The 6,244-nt window shown below is 45.0% G+C and overlaps 1 pseudogene; it reads left to right on the plus strand.

Moving 5' to 3' along the window:
• Positions 1–394: 394 nt before the first annotated feature.
• LOC100410286 (prostaglandin reductase 1 pseudogene) lies at positions 395–4,655 on the plus strand (annotated as a pseudogene).
• The last annotated feature ends 1,589 nt before the right edge of the window (positions 4,656–6,244 follow it).

Raw genomic sequence — 6,244 nt, forward strand, 5'->3', positions numbered from 1 at the left:
TGGTTCAACAGTTTTTAACTTTTTTGAAAGCAATAAATACAGAGAATAAAGAATCTCAATGAACTTCAAGAAAGAAACACACATATACACACACCCCAAACCACTCCAAAGCATACAATAATCAAGTTATTGAAAACTAGAAAACTGGTTGACTGAACAAAGATACTTTACATATATCAGAACAACTAGAAAAAGACATTGCGCACACGTAGGAAAACGATTAGTACGGACCTCTTATAAGAAATGACAGAAATGACGTAAGTCCAAAAACAATGGAACAGTGACTTTTAAGTATGGAAAACAAAACAACCGACCCCCAGCAAAAAATAATAATAATAATAAAGAAACCCTTGTCTATCCACAATTTTCTAAGCAGTGAAATTATCCCTCAGAAATGAATACTAAGGTGGGGCCAAGATGGCCAACCAGAAGCCAGCAGCCATCAGAGGCTCCCATCGAAAAGAACCATAATATCATGTCAATGCTGTATGAGCAGCCAGCGTACCCAGGTTCTCCCATCAGAACTCATGAGGTGGCTGTCACGATCCACAAGGAAGGAAGACTAGTGTGGTATGACTGCATACCCGAGAGCCACATGGGCCAGGGGAGACCCCACCCCCAAGCCAAGGGAAGCGGTGAGTTAGAGTGCTACCCCGCTGGGGAAACTGATTTTTTCATGGAACTGTGCAACCCATGGATCAGAAGACCTCCCTTGTGAACCCACAGCACTGGGGCCTAGGGTCCCAACCCCAGAGCTGTGCAGATTCCCAATAGCCTCTCAGCTAGAATCTGCTTAAGCCTGACAAGTTCCCAGGGGGAGGAGGGACCAGCACCACAGCTGCAGCTGCCTGCTGTCTAAACCATTTGAGTTCCTTGGGGAAGGGACAGCAGCCAGCACTGGGACTCATAACTGCCTAACACACTAAGCTCACTGGGTGGGGGAAGGGCAGCATCCATCTCTAGAGCTCCAAGCTGCACTTGTCTACTGCTAGAGCCAGGGGGCCTGGACAGCTTGGTCCCAAGAGGTATCTCCCACAGCACAACACACTGGCTGTGGCAGACTGCAGCCAGAGTGCCTCTTCAGCCTGATCTTGACTCATCCTTCCTCACTGAGTAGGGCCTCCATACAAGAATGCCAACAACTCCAGCTAGAGGCTCAGGGACAGAACCCTGATCTCTCTGGGCCTGACCCCATAGGGGTAGCGGTGGCCATAGTTTCTGTGGACTAGCAGACTTAGCCTTTCCTCCTGGTAGTTCTGAAATCCAGGCAGCCCAGATGAGTGGGTTTCCCCCAGAAAAGCGCACCCTCTTCACCAAGGAGCAGTCAAATTGCTTCATTAAACAGGCCCTGTTACCTGTGTCACCCAATGGGGTGAGACCCTCAAACAGGGGCTGTTAGACATCTATACCGGAGCAATCCTACTGGCATCAGGTTGCTGCCCCTTGAGGTCAGAGATCCCAGAATAAGGAGCAGGCACTTGTCTCTGCTGTTCTCTCCAGCCTCCTTGAGTGACATCTGCAAGCATGGGAGTGAACCAGATGAATACAGCCTGAAGTGAAACCCCAGCAAGCAGCACCAGCCCTACAGAAGAGGGACCTCAGCATTACAGACAAACAAGCAAAACAACAACAGCATCAACAACACAAGTTCCCACAAAAACCCATCCAAGGGTCTCAAAGATCGAAAGTAGACAAACTCTTGATGATAAGAAAAAATCAATGAAAAAATGCTAAAACCCGAAAGGTCAGAGTGCTTATTCTCCTTCAAATAATTGCAACACCTCTCCAGCAAGGGTGCAGAACCGGACAGGGGATGAGATGGATGAATGGAGAGAAGTGGGCTTCAGAAGATCTGTAACAAAAAAGCTCTGCTCTGTAATCCCAGCACTTTGGGAGGCTGAGGCGGGTGGATCATGAGGTCAAGAGATTGAGACCATCCTGGCCAACATGGTGAAACCCCTTCTCTACTAAAAATACAAAAAATTAGCTGGGCGTGGTGGTGGGCACCTATAGTCCCAGCTACTTGGGAGGCTGAGGCATGAGAATTGCTTGAACCCAGGAGGCAGAGGTTGCGGTGAGCCGAGATTGTGCCACTGCACTCCAGCCCGGCACCTGGTGACTGAGCGAGACTCTGTCTCAGAAAAAAAAAAAGCTCTGCTGAGCTAAAGAACCGTGATCTAAGCCAGTGCAAAGAAACTAAGAGCCTTGATGAAAGATTAGAGGATCTGCTAACTAGAATAACCAGCTTAAAGATGAACATAAATGATCTGATGGAGCTGAAAAACACAGCATGAGAACTTCATGAAGCATACAAAAGAATCAAGAGCCAAATCGACCAAGTGGAAAAAAAGGATATCAGAGTTCAAAGACCACCTTGCTGAAATAAGGCATGCAGACATAAAAAGGAGCAAATGAAACCCCCAAGAAATATGGGACTATGTAAAAAGACCAAACCTATGATTCATTGGATGTACCAGAAGGAGACAGGAAGAATGGAAACAAGCTGAAAAACATACTTCAGGATATTATCCAGAACTTCCCCAACCTAGCAAGACAGGCCTACATGCAATTTCAGGAAATACAGAGAATACCACTAAGATACTGCATGAGAACAGCAACCCTAAGACACATAATCATCAGATTACCAAGCTTGAAACAAAGGAAAAAATGTTAAGGGCAGCCAGAGACAAAGGTCAGGTCACCTACAAAGAGAAGCTCATTCAGACTAACAGTAGACCTTTCAGCAGAAACTCTACAAACCGGAAGCGATTGGGAGCCAGCATCAAACATTCTCAAAGAAAAGAATTTCCAACCCAGAGTTTTATATCTTACCAAACTAAGCCTCATAAGCGAAGAAGAAATAAAATCTGTTCCAGACAAGCAAATTCCAAGAGATTTTGTCACCACCAGGCCTGGCTTGCAGGAGCTCCTGCAGGAAGCACTAATTATAGAAAGAAGAAACTGGTACCGGCCACTGCAAAAGAACAGCAAAATATAAAGACCAATGACAAAGAAAGTGCATTAACTAGTGTGCAAAATAACCAGCTAGCGCCATGATGAACAGGATGAAATTCACACATAACCACACTAACATTGGTGAGGCACGCCTGTAATACCGGCACTTTTGGAGGCCAAGGCAGGTGGATCACCTGAGGTCAGGAGTTTGAGACCAGCCTGGCCAACATGGTGAAACCCCATCTCTATCAAAAATACAAAAATTAGCTGGGTGTGGTGACAAGCACCTGTAATCCCGGCTACTAGGGAGGCTTAGGCAGGATAATCGCTTGAACCCAGGAGGTGGAGGTTGCAGTGAGCCAAGATCATGCCATTGCACTTCAGTCTGGGCAACGAGAGTGAAACCCCGTCAAAACAACAACAACTAAACACAAAACCAACTAACCTTAAATATAAATGGGCTAAATGCCCCAATTAAAAGACACAGACTGGAAAATTGGATAGTGTCAAGACCCATCAGTGTGCCGCATTTAGGAGACTCATCTTACATGCAAATACACACATAGGCTCAAAATAAAAGGATGGAGGAAAATTTACTAAGCTAATAGAAAGAAAAAAACAAAACAAAAAACAGGGGTTGCAATCTTAGTCTCTGATGAAACAGACTTTAAACCAACAAAATCAAAAAAGACAAAGAAGGCCATCCCAGCCACCTTCCCCAGGCAGCTCAGACTCCTGAGCATCAAGATGGTTCATGCTAAGGATGGACCCTGAAGAAGCACTTTGTTGGCAGTCCTACTGGTAGTGACTTTGAGTTGAAGACAGCTGAGCTCCCACCCTTAAAAACTGGAGAGGTCCTGCTTGAAGCTTTGTTCCTCACCATGGATTTACATGACAGTGGCAGCCGAAATACTGAAGGGACGTGATACGACGATGGGGCAGCAAGTGGCCACAGTTGCGGAAAGGAAAAACGTAGCCTTACTAACGGGCACTATTGGACTGGCTCCCTCAGGCTGAACAAGCACACTCCATTTCTGGTGGGAAAGATCTGGAAAAGCTGCCAGCACAGTTGCCTGACACAGTACGTCTGCCTTACTTCAGCCTACTTGACCTCTGTGGTGCGCAGCGTGTAGAAACAGTGATGGTTAATGCAGCAGCTGGAGCTGTGGGCTCTGTGCTGGGGCAACTTGCAAAGCTCAAGGGCTGCAAAGTTGTTGGAGAAGTAGGGTCCGACGAAAAGGTTGCCTACCTTAAAAAGCTTGGATTTGATGTTAACTACAAGACAGGAGAGCCTTTGAAGAAACTCTGAAGAAAGCCTCCCCTGATGGATACGATTGTTATTTTGATAATGTAGGTGGAGAGTTTTCAAACACTGTTCTCTCTCAGATGAAGACATTTGGAAGAATTGCCATATGAGGAGTCACCTCTACACATAAGAGTACTGGACCACCTTCCCCAGGCCCACCACCAGAGATTTTTATCTGTCAGGAGCTTCACATGAAAGGGTTCATCATCACCTGCCGGCAAGGAGATGCCTGCCAAAAAGCTCTGAAGGACTTGCTAAAATGGGTCTCGGGTAAAATCCAGTTCAGGAATATATCACTGAAGGATCTGAAAACATGCCAGCTGCATTTATGGGACTGCTGAAAGGAGCGAATGTGGGGAAAACAGTGAAAGTCTAAAAAAATGACACGTGGAATCCGGAGCCCATTTAGATGGTCACTTAATTTGTTTTTCACCATTTAGCAAAAATGTATGCTACTTAAATGTCTAAGAAATAGTACTTGTAACGAGTCTGACCTACCTAATAAAATACATTTAAGTGGTATGTAATTAGTGATGGAGGATGAACATTTCAGTCAGCAACAACCAGCCATCTCACTGTTCACTACAGCTTCTTCTGAGTTGCGGTCGAAAATAATGGCTTGGAACTTTGAAAGTTTACCAAACACTGCATGTTCTCACTCATAAGTGGGAACTGAACAAAGGAGACAGGGAGGGGAACAACACTTATTAGGACCATCCAAGGGGTGGGGGAGAGGGAGAGCATCAGGATAAATAGCTAACGCATGCTGGGCTTAATACCTACGTGATGGGTTGATAGGTGGAGCAAACCACCATGGCGTACGCTTACCTACATTCTGCACCTGTATCCTGGAACGTGAAATAAAAGAAAAAGACAAAGAAGGGCACTGCATGATGGCAAAGGGATGGATTCCACAAGAAAACTAAGTATCCGAAATATATATGCACCCAATAGGGAGCACCCAGATTCATAAAACAAGAGACCTAGAAAGAGACAGACTCTCACACAATAATGGTGGAAGACTTTAATACCCCACCGTCAATATTAGACATATCAATGAGACATTTCCACCAACGGAAATTTTATGTTTACTTAAAACCTTGTATGTCATAGAAACATAATCCATTGAGCCTTTGGATAAACATTTTCAGAGTTTACTCATAATATATTCTTTAAATTATCCCACACAAAACTGCTTAGAAAGAATGTGTTACACTATATTGATGATTTAAAAGCAGGCACAACAACATAAATAATCTTTCTCCATTTCAGGAGAAATGATTACTGTGAAGTTATCATTTTAACATCTTTGGTGTCAATTCTGGGTGAACCAGGACGGTCGCTTTCTGTCGTGTTCAATGATCCTCTTGCCCTGATCTTGCTCAGATGGCGTCTCCCCCGAGTACAGCACCACAGTCTCTATGGTGGGAGCCTTAAAACGGCCCCCTTCTTGTTTCCCTATCTGTCGTCTGATTTCTGCAGTCTCCTTGCACTCCTTGAATATTAACAAGGCTATTCAAACTTGAACTCAGCTCTGGATCAAGTGAACCTAATAGACATCTGCATAACCTTCCACTCCAAATCAATAGAATATACATTCTTTTCAGCACCACACAGTATTTACTCTAAAGCAGACCACATAATTCGAAGTAAACACTCCTCAGCCAATGCAAAAGAATGGAAATCATAGGTGGAAACAGTCTCTCAGACCACAGCGCAATCAAATTAGAACTCGGGATTAAGAAATTCACTCAAGGCCGGGCGCGGTGGCTCAAGCCTGTAGTCCCAGCACTTTGGGAGAACGAGGCGGGTGGATCACGAGGTCAAGAGATCGAGACCATCCTGGTCAACATGGTGAAACCCCGTCTCTACTAAAAATACAAAAAAAAAAAAAAAAAAAAAAATTAGCTGGGCATGGTGGCATGTGCCTGTAATCCCAGCTACTCAGGAGGCTGAGGCAGGAGAATTGCCTGAACCCAGGAG

Source organism: Callithrix jacchus, chromosome 18 (genome assembly GCF_049354715.1).
Source record: "Callithrix jacchus isolate 240 chromosome 18, calJac240_pri, whole genome shotgun sequence".
NCBI lineage: Eukaryota > Metazoa > Chordata > Mammalia > Primates > Cebidae > Callithrix > Callithrix jacchus.